At 36.6% G+C, this 11,398-nt stretch overlaps 1 long non-coding RNA gene across 2 annotated transcripts; it reads left to right on the top strand.

Moving 5' to 3' along the window:
• The first annotated feature begins 8,574 nt into the window (after positions 1 to 8,574).
• On the top strand, positions 8,575 to 9,985 carry LOC145806087 (uncharacterized). Of its 2 annotated transcripts, XR_014348598.1 has the most exons (4): positions 8,575 to 8,687; positions 9,544 to 9,636; positions 9,712 to 9,816; positions 9,901 to 9,985. It is a non-coding gene; the product is annotated as an uncharacterized LOC145806087 (long non-coding RNA). The 2 variants fall into 2 exon arrangements; XR_014348597.1 differs by lacking the exon at positions 8,575 to 8,687 and having other exon boundaries at positions 8,734 to 9,636.
• Positions 9,986 to 11,398: the final 1,413 nt, after the last annotated feature.

Raw genomic sequence — 11,398 nt, 5'->3', positions numbered from 1 at the left:
ATAGAGCTGACAAACAAAATGAAGAATGTGACGAACCTGATGTGGATTACGATATGGATCTTGATGTAGACTAGGATTTGTAGTTATTTTGCACTTTCTATATGAATGTTGTTCTTAATTAATGTAGTTGAATTTCAGTTGTGGGATTCATCCACTGTTATGTAGGTTTATCGTTGATTGGTCATATTATGTGTTTGATGGTTTTATAATTAATTTGTTCTATGATAAGTAAAAGGTAAAAACAAAAATCATCCATCTCACTCTATCCATATTTCAATGATTTAGAGCCTATATGACATATCCACTTGTTGAGATTGTTAGTGCTTTATGCTTTATGTATAGAAATATATAATTATCTTTTCTTTACATCTAATGTTCAATTATGCTTATCCACCAAAAAACTGTTCAATTATGCTTTATAGTTGGCAAAATGGACGCTACAAAAAAATAGTTGACCAAACCAAGTACCGCAACTAAGAAGGTAACGAACTATAAGAAACAAAGAATGAAAACAATTAATAAAAACCGTGAGAGAATGAATGCTCTAGGAGTGAAGAATATAACAACTTGTTTGAAGGCTACGGTTCAACATAAGAAATTGATGAAGGAAAAACAAATACCAATTGAGGAAAATGACGATGATTATCGACTGTCAGAGGCTGAAGATGGCAGTGACACTGAATCCTATGATTCGTTTGAGCATGAGGTACTATACATTTATGCATTGTGAAATATATTCTTTCTTGTTACTTTCAATTCATACACACATAGACATGTATATCTTTGTACATATATTCATATTTAATTATGTTATTCAGCTGTTAGAGATACCATCGAGAGCCCGTTCACAATCTCATCATGAGGCATTGACCTACATATCAGAAGAGGGGGATACCTTTTCACGTCCGGAGGTGGCTAGCCATCCGCCACCACTTCTCAATGTGGAGCCTTAACTTGAGGTGACTGCTAGTAATACTATTGGTAAGACACACTCTTTATTTACATTGATTTGAGATCTAATTAAATTTGTTCACATACTATTTCAATAATATGGCTTCACAATATCAGCTGCTAAGTGTAGACACCCCATTTTTTATTGCCCTTAAGACTTGGGCGCCACTAATTGCTTATTTGGTGATGAAAGTTGTGCAGTGTAAATGTTCGATTTCTTCAGTAAGAGAAGCTTCAAATCCTAACCTCACACCGCATTTGTGGACCAAAACCATTTTGACTAAAAGGATTTTAGACCTTAAACCCCCCCTTTCAAAATAGTTTTTGAAAAGTTCCTACGATGTCCCGACTCTCGCATTTTGTTAAATGTTGCACCTTTCGGTAAACCGAGCAAGGACAAAGTGAAAGTGAATGAGAGAAAGGTGAAATCTTTGAAAAATATTTTAAAACACCTTATTTAGGGGTTTGGAGTTGAAGAAAATGGGAGAGGAGAGAAGAAAACAAGTTTGGGAGAAGTTAGGCATGAATCCAGTAGGATCGAAACTGAGTGGTCTTCACTCAAACAGGCATAACTTTTTTCACAGTTAGAATTTTTATGTGAGGTTGCCACCATTGGAAAGAAGACTTCCAGGGATTTAATTTAGGCTCAAGAATTATAGCGATCCCGGTTTTTCCTTTCTTTATTTTATTGTATTCCGGACTCGGTTCCGTGGAGGTGTTGTTGTCATATTCTCATTTTCATCCTTTACTCTATGTATTTGAGTCTTTGGTTATGTTGGGCAGGTTTGAAATAGGTTGGTTGTTTTTAGAAACCTAGAGTTAATACCTAGATTTTGGCCTTCACGCTCGAGCGGGCCCTTCGTTTTTGTTTCTCCGCTCGAGCGGGAGTTTTAACGCTCGAGCGTGGTTTTTCATCTCTCAACATTTTTGCTCCGCAGGTCATCGTATGCTCGAGCGGGGACCATGGTCTGCAAAACTTCTGAAAGTGTGCATTCGGCGCTCGAGCGGCACTTTTGACGCTCGAGCGTGAGTCTGTGTCTGACGCTCGAGCGGAGAGTTCCACACTCGAGCGGGGTAACTCTTATTTCAATCCGAAAAGTGACATTTTGGATCACTTTTTGATTTCCTTTCTCTCTCCTACTTTTTCAAAACCTCCATTGAAGAGCACCTCTCTCTAAAATCCCAATTTCTCTCTAGGGTTTGATCTAGTAGGAGTGATCCTCTATCCTTGGGCCTTTGTAAAAAGTGTTGATCTCGTTGTGGGCTACATTTTGATCCGAAAATCTTGGGATTTGGAGCATCTCGAAATTCTTCATCTTCTCCCTTTGAGCTCCGAATTTGAGGTAGGGATTTCTTTGTTCTTTTACAATGCTTCGTCTATAGATAGACATGTGGTAGTTTTGTATTGCATAAAAATCTTATCCATGTTGGGTTTGTTTGAAAATTATGAGGGTGAACCTAGGGTTGGTTGTTTGAAAGTGGGTTTGTTATCATTGGTTGTGGTTTGGACTAATTGGGGTGTAAATCAGTATATCATTGTTGAAAGAAGAAAAAGTCCTAATTTATATTTGATTTGATAATTTCAAAGAGTGGTTTTGTATTTGGGCCAATACATATGTATTTTGGGTCTCAAATGAGGTTATTGTTGATTGTTGTTTGTTGTTGGTAATTGAGCCTTTTTGGTCAATATTTTAAAAGAGGGAGAAAAGCCCTAATTTACTGTAATCAATTAACTTGCATAATTGATTTGGAAAGTTATGAGAGGGATGATATTGGTTTTATGAAATGAAAAAGGGGTTTTGAAATTGGAAAATCCTGGAAGTCGATTTTGAAAATGGAAAATGAATTTGGGAATTGAATTGTTATATCTTGAGTGTTGAATACACACATTTGGGGGTTTTACCCTTACCTATCGTACTAGGGTCGTTGTTGGGTTTAAGATCTCATGGAAGTTGAGTCTTTATAATAGATATATTAAAATCATGCATCTAGAGGTTTTGTCCTTGGTCATCGGTGGAGGATGACATGGTTGTGTTGAATTGTCGTGTATGCATTACACCTGTGTTGATTGAACATTGTGCGTAATGAAGTGCTTCGATACATTATATATGTATAATTATTAGGGAGGAGATAGGGGATGTACTCCAGTGTGTGGGAAGAGATAGGGGATGTACTCCACACATACCTATGTGTGTTCATATACTTTAACACATGGCTTATGTATCTTGATAGTTTATGTGTATGTATTATACTTGTTGGTTATACTCAGTTGTATTGTGATTATTGGTGTTATACCCTACGCTTATAATCAGAGGTACTGTTACCTTCCAGCTAGCGCTTGGAGAACTGACTACGCTGAGAATCTAAGGTACCACACCCTTCCAGCTAGCGCCTGGTAAAATGGCATACCGTTGTGAGAGTTGTATCCTTGGCTTACTGTGCATATAGCCGGTAGAGCAGAGTTTTATTGTTTTTGTCTCAGTGTATCTGAGTATATCATGGATTGTGATGGTTATAGTTTTGGAGGGCCGAGTTGCCTCATTTGTTGATTATATACATGTTGATGATTTGTTATCTCACTTTTATTGAAAGCATGCATGTATAGATATGAATGTATTGGAAACAAACCAAAATTCCATTGTGAGATTTTGGGAAAGTGTGAAGGAGAATTGGGTATTTGAAAGTATTTTTTTTGAAAAAGGGAAATTCTGTTGTAAGTATGGAAAATGGAAGAAAGGTAATGGGCTTAGAGAAATTGATTTTTCTAAGAAGTTGTTATTGTTATGAAAGTTTGGGATCAAAGGATAATGAAATGAAATGAAAGATGAATCGCTTATAGCGCTGAATGAATTGACTGTTTTGAGAAAAGTTTATACTTATGTATACTTTTGTATAAACTGCCACATTATTATTCTAGTACGAGATTGAGCATTCATGATCATAGCTATCTGTAAGTAAGTATTGTTGAGGATCATGTAGAGATCCCTACTGGACTATATGTTCATCCCACGTTGTTGAATCTTTTTCAGGTATTAAGCAGGATGTGCTACAGGATTTGGATCTTCTTATTTGTTGGCCACGGGGCCTCTTTGTGTTGGCGGAATGCCATATATGTAAAAGGGTTGCATCCTTCTTCTTGATTCTTTAATGATGTAAGCCTTCGGGCATTTTATTCAGTATACTCATGTTGTATTTAATTTGCATTCGGATGAGAGAATTGTTATTTATTTCTACTGATGGGACTAAAGAGTTTATTTCCGCATGTTATCTCTGAACTTGAATTAAGTTAATGAATTTGGTAATGACTTCGAGAAATAAAAAGTGGGGCGTTACAAGAATAACCTACAAAGGAGTCCAGATGAAGGAGTTATGTCTGGTTGAAGTCGGGCCCAAAAAGCAGATTTTTTTGGCCAACCAGGGGTAGAGAGTGCTGGCCATAAATGGGATTTTTTGGCCATGAGCCGGCCATCAATGGCCTATGCCGGCCCCCTGCCGTCCAAGAGTGTCCCATGCCGGCCAACAATGATCAAGTGCCGGCCATTGATGCCAGAAAGCAGATTTTTGCAAATATTTGTTGTCCAACTGTTCCAGCTGTCTCTCTTGAGATATTTTCGACCAAGGCTTGCTTTCTTCTATATATAGAGAGTCTTCTTTATGGTTTTAGAGGTTAGAAACATTTTAGGAAGAGTTTTGGGAACCTCTCTCTCTACATTTCTCTCTCTCAAGAACCTTTGTGTATAAAGAGCTTACAAGTGTAGATACACTATCCTTTTCCCTATGCATCCTTGATCAAAGTTGTTGATCTTTGAGCTGAGGTTCTACAAGGTCTTCTTGGAGCACCTCAAGGTGGTTTTGACTTGGTTTTGTGGCCTAAAGTTGTGTTGTGCTTCAAGAGGTATAACTATCACCCTTTAAGCTTGTTTTCATACTTGTTTTTGCCATCCTTTTGTGTTGTTTTGGGGGTGGTTTTCAACTACAAAAAAACTCTGTTTTTCAGTCATAAAAATGGTAGTTTGAGCCTATTTTGTGTTAGGGGGTTGTCTCTCCCTTTTGTTTCTTAGCTTGTGTAGCTTTTGTGCCATCTTTCATCACCTTTCAAACCATCTTTTCTTAGCCTTTTAACCACTAAAATCCAGAGGAATTTCAGTGGTAGAAAGTTGGTTTAGAGGACCAAAATAGGAGGGGGTGGTCCCCCCTCCTTATATCCTCTTTGCAAGTGTAGATGGCCTAACTTGTGAGCATGTATTTCTACCTCTTTGTAGCTTTATTCAAGTATGTTTTTGTGACTTTTTAGACTTGCTCTAGCTCTTTTTTTGGCTGGTTTGGTCACTGGTTGCTTGCATCTTGCACTTGTAGTGTAATTTTGCTTGCTAGCTTAACATGCCTAATGAGTTAGTCCATCATTCTAGCATGTGTTAGCTTGGCTCCAGCACATTTTTGCTCATGTTTTTAGCATGCTTTAACTCTGATTTGGATGGTCTTGGTCATATATGCTTTGCTTTGTATAGCTATAGTGCAGTTGGCCTTCACTAGCTTTGTGTTTTGAGACTCCTAGCATGCCTTGCTTGAGGTATTTGCATGCCATAGCATCATTTCACACATGATTTCAGTGCACATAGTGTAGTGACACTCTCACATAGTTCACTCTTTTTGTGCTTTCGAGAGTTGTGCTTTATGCCCTGTTTGTGAGCCAATACTTGAGCATGATTTTCTTGCCTTATGGACTTCCATCTCAGCATGTTTTGGCCTTTATTTTGGCATGTTTGAGCTTTGTCCAGAGCTAGTTTGGCTATTTGAGCATCGTATTGCATGGTTCTAGTGTAAAGCTCTTCACTAGTTTTAATGCTTAAGTCTCCTAACATGTTGTGCATGAGTTGTTTGCACGTTAGAGTCTTGTGTTTCATGCTATTTCAGCACTGAAATTTTGCCACCTCCCTCATTTCTTCATTTTCTATTTGTTTTGAGGATTGGTTAGTCTTGAGGTTGTGTTTAATGCTTGGGATTGAGGCATATGCTTAAATGGCTTTAATCCTCTTTTGAGGGTTCCTCCTAGTCAAAGGCATGGTCGCTCCTATGCCTTAAACCATTTTTTTGATGGACCTCTCTCTCATTAGAGGACTTTCACATTTGGACAAATCAATTAAGGAATGGTTTGGTAACTTAAAATGTGTAAACAAGAATGGAATCAAGTAAAACATGCCAAGGTAAGCATTGTTGTGTCGCATTGCATTGTGTTCAATAGGACGTTATATTGAACACAAGGTGGATTGGTCCATTTCATACTCAAAGTGATGAAAATGAGCCAATCCCCTTTGTCCCCATTGCCTTTGATCACCCTTGATAAGGTTGTGGTCCTAGTGTCTTGTTTGTTGTTGCATTTATTGAATTTGTACAAGTTGGATCCTTGGTCGTCATGCATTAAGATGCTTGATTGATGGTTTTGGGTCCAATGGTGCCTCTCCTTTGATGTTTTGAGATGATAAGGAGTGTCACAGTACAGACATACCCTTGGAAGACCCTCCATTTTCCTCTGGTTTGAGCTCTGTTGCAAAATGGTGGTCCAGCACACCAGTGGCCGACAGTGCCTCACTGATGGCCGGCAGTGCACATCTTTGGCCGACAGGAGGCCGGCAGCAAGCATTCATGGCCGGCAGGCCACTAGTGCACTCCCCAGCATTGTTTTGTTAAGGTTCAGCAAAAAGTTCTTGAAGACACCCTGCAAATAAAGCCTCTAAAGAGAAAATCAAAGAGCTTTTTGGGACAGAAACCGAGGCATGCATGTTCAACTTCTTCAAACAGAGCTGAGGCAGTATAAGTTTAGGGCTTTACTTGTTAGTTAGCTTGACTTTGTGATTTGATTAATTTGTTAATTAGTTAAAGTGTTGTAATAATTAGTATTTAGTTTACTAGTTATTCGTTTGGTTTGTAATAATTAGTCTAATTAGTTTAATTAGATTAGTTAGTTAGCTTAGCTTAGTGTAGCTTAGTTTATTCGGACCCTCTGTCGAGAGGGCATAATGTTGTAATAAGTGTGTGTGTGTGTGTGTGCATGTCTTCCAACCCCACTTCTTTCTCCTTTTTACTTACCGCTTTCAATGGTTAGTTTTAGGGCATGTTTCAATTAGCATACCTTATGCTTGCACGCGTGCATCATTCATTTGTATTGCATGCACCAGGCTCGGCGCATCATTCAAACTGCATTGTGTTTCAATACCTATTTGAATACGTGTATCAAGTGTTGCATTCATATGCCATCTTAGATAGCCGAGCCTATTTAGTTTCATTATTGCATGTGTTGCGTTAGCCATCTTGTATAGTTAGGATCATGCATTGATTTCTAACTAGTTCTTTGTTTTGGCTTGGAGTACACTGTGAGTGTTTTCACTTTAGCATACTTGCATGAGTGTGAGTGTTGCCATAATAGCATGCTTGCCATGAGGCTATTTGCTCAAGTGATTTAACTGCATGAATGCCTATGGATGGAGGCTTTGTTGTTTGAATTGGGACAATTCGATGATTGTGAGTTTTAAGCCCACTTTGCGAAGTGGCAAAATCATGTTTTAAGCCCACCCGAGGGTGGCAAATCCGCGCTTTAGCCCACTTGCGAGTGGCACTTTCAAACCATTTTTCGAAAGCAAACATGAGTCGAAATCGTTCCAATTCTTACGATTTAGTCTATACTTGTATGCTATACGCATCATGTAGTAATGTTAGATTAATAATCGGACAAGAACACATGAGGTTTTTAAAACGACATATCATGTTTAATAGAGGCCGATCTTTGATCGGGCGAGCGGGGGTGCTCATTTCAGGATCTTCCCCTCTCGTACCCAAGTTCCCGAGCCGAGGCAACTTTGGTGATGACGGACACATGGCCTTTGGCACGAGTCAAGGTTTCCTAAATTTCTGAAAAATAAAATATTTAGGTCGCGACTCTGTAATCTGGCAAAGCAGTCCAATTTTGATATTATTTGATTTAAAATCTGATTTTCCAAAATGATTTGCCGGATTGGACTCTTTGGTGTTTATCAGTCTCACATTGCACTTTGTGAGATTAGATTCAGAATCGTGACAGGAGTCCGAACTATAGTAACTGGACCTAATTCGCGCCCTCTCCAAAAGGGGGCGCCCGGAGAAGTTCGGGCGGTCTACACTAAGCGTGTTCGTGGCCCGACTCGAGGCAAAGAGGTTCAAGGCCTTGTTGATAGAGATGGAAAGCTTAACATGCCTATCCCTCTAGAATTTCGTGCACCAGTAGGGGACTATGCCTCAAAACTAGCATCAAAGATCGGTGTAGAAGTGCGAACACGTTTACCAGACCCAAGTGTTCGTAGGTAGAAGTATGTTGATGCCTCTGTTAAGGAGGCGATGTTTCAACACTTGAATGTAAGTTCGTTGCCTACTCTATTATAGGACATTTTACTCATTTTTATAATAGGTTAGAAATCTTAATTATTTATTGTAATTATTTTATTTTTTATAAGAATTATCTATGACTTATCTATTTTTTGCAAGATCAATTTGATTTACAAGGAGACCCTATTGATGTAGAGAAGGCAATGAACACAAAATTTGGTCGGAGATTGAGTAACCATACCTATAGGCTACACAAACAATTCATAGAGCTGAAGAAGGCTAAAGGGGAGGAGTATGCAAAAAACCACCCACCGAAGGATGTTGATCCTACCAGGTAGATAGATCTTATTGATAAAAAGTGGAACACTAAAGAATTTATGGTAACATTTTCATCTTTTTTATTATATCAGCGAAGAAAGAATTTGATTAGAATAGGGAGAGATTCTAAAAAAACTAGAAAAAAACACAATCAATTTGCTGTGAAATTCCATATGTATTCTTTTCCCTTTATCTTCTAGGCATGTAAGTGGAACATAATAAAAACCAAATAAGTGGGAAAATGAGAAAGGGAAACTATTAAACATGGATTGGAAGGCTTGCATAATAGGAGATTAATTTATGGTTCCTTAAAGTGCATCTTTCACATCATAGAATAAAGAACTAAGATTTCAGTTTCTATGATTGTATTAATTTTCTGTTTCTTCTTGGGTTTGGTCTGAAGTTTCATGATAATGGTAAGCAACTAGCTAAGTAACTAATATAGGGTATTGAGACAGAACTTTAGATTTGATAGAGTTGTGGAAGAAAGAAAGGGTTATGAGTTTGGTATCAATAATTGTTCCATATCTTGTGAAATGTAAATGGATTTTTTCACAATCTATCTTGCCCATGCTTATATGCCCCCTATTTGTGAACGGTGTAAATTACTCATTTTTCTTTTTTCACCCAAAAAAACCATCTTATGATGAAATCTCAACAAGTCCTCTAATCTATTTTTCAAAGAATTGAATGAAACTAGTGAATAATTTGAAATATCTTTTAAGTTGAAATGACATATAGGAAAATGATAGAGAGGAACAATGCAATTTCTTTATTATCAAGCATTAAATTTGTTTTACTAGTGATACATTTCATTGTTATATTGGTTCATTATTCCTTATAGGAACAATCAAAAGCCAACATATTTGTCTTACTAATGATACATTTCATTGTTATATTGGTCATTCTTCCTTATAGGAACAATCAAAGGCCAACATCGCGAACAGAGAAAGGATGTATACAAAACATAGGTGTGGTTCTAGGTCAATCCCTGTTAGAGTAGAAAAACTGGTACATATCCTTGCACTTTCAGAATTATATTAGATTCTTAGCTTTATTTATTGAATATTTGGTCCATCAAATTAGGCACGAGAAAAGAAGATGCTACCTGATCTAGTAGAGTTGTACAAGGAAACTCACTATAATGAGAAAACACATGAGTGGATCTCATCTCAAGCTCAGTGTAATTATGTGAGTATATATTGCAATTTTTATTAGCAAAATTTTAGAATACTATTTGTTATAATATTATTTAATTTTTTTTATATTTGACAGGAAAATATGATACAGACACAGGCTGATCACCTCTCACAACCAGGATCAACCCCTTTGACTGTAGAAGAGCTATCAATCAAAATCCTAAAGCCAAGGTCTGGCTATGTGAAGGGCCTTGGCATAAGACCTTCATCCTTTATTAGGAGGACCACTACCATATATGCTAAAACAAATGATTATGTGAAGCGCCTTGAGATGCAAATAGGGACACAGAAGGAACAAATACAAATGCAGAACAATAAAATAGAAGATCTTGAAGAGGGTAAGAAGAAGCAAGGGGAGATAATGGTTGATGTTGTCAACTTTTTGAGGACCAAAGGATTCACTGGACACTTTGGAAGTGGAGAGGACTCATCCACAAGTGGACATACTTCTTGGTAAAGTATATTAACTTTAATATAACAAATTTTATAAAAGAATACTTGTTTGAAGAATTAAGAAGTAATGGAAACATGCATATGACATCCAATTTGTGCAGGTGCACGGGATGTATAAATTGTGAATTAGTCTAAAAAATATTTTTTTTTCTCTATACTTAAAGCTTCAAAAAAAGGCCGTCGAAATGCTAAATTATCACACAACTACAGATTTGTACAGGAACCAATAGAAACACCTTAGGAGGGACCAATATAAGTTGTATGAACTTATGGCACATTAATGGGATGCACCATTTGTGAATTAGCCTTAAATTTAATTTTTTGTTCTCATAATCTCGAAAAAAGTCTATTACAGGGATAAATTGTATAATTGATCTAATTGTAAATTGATGAGTTACTAATGTTTTTAATCTTTTTTATAATTGATTAATTACTAAAACTTTTAATTTATTTTTTTTGTAGATTGGATTGGGGTGGAATTTTTGCCGTGCAACAATGATGTAATTTGCTTGAATGTTCATTTTTGTTTGATAAGGATACACATACTTTGTGGAGCTGCACTAGTTATTGTTGGATTTTTGGTGGAATTGAACAAGTTATAACTTTTGGATATTTTGTGGATATTTCACTATTTTATTGTATTAGGATGAAATTATTTGTAATGATGAATGGATATTTTCATTTTGTTAATTCATAAATGTGTTGATAACAAGTTAGGTTAAGTTGTGATGGAATTGTTATATTCAACAAGTTTCAACATGAATAGGGTTATATTTGTTGAACTAAAATTTAGATTTTGATAAAAATAGGTATATAATGTGGAAAAAAATATTATGGAATTACTGACAAAATTTTTCATCCCTAAAGAAGGTTTTTTTGTCTCTTATTTGGCTTAGGTGGATGATTAATTTTGTCATGAATTCTTTACTTCGTCGCTAAATGAATTTGTCATGACAAAAAATATTGTCACATTTTGTCACTATTACCCTTAATGTGTGATGGATTTTTTTTGACATTATTTCATCATTTTTAATGATGAATTTGTTTTTGTCTCTATTGGTAGCTTCTTTGACAAAAAAATTTCATCTTCATTTATATTAAACGTGACAAAATTATTTTGT

This window comes from Camellia sinensis, chromosome 13 (genome assembly GCF_055761805.1).
Source record: "Camellia sinensis isolate YWXY chromosome 13, ASM5576180v1, whole genome shotgun sequence".
Lineage (NCBI taxonomy): Eukaryota > Viridiplantae > Streptophyta > Magnoliopsida > Ericales > Theaceae > Camellia > Camellia sinensis.
Note: the sequence above shows the minus strand (reverse complement) of the source record. Positions and strands in the feature narration are given on the sequence as shown.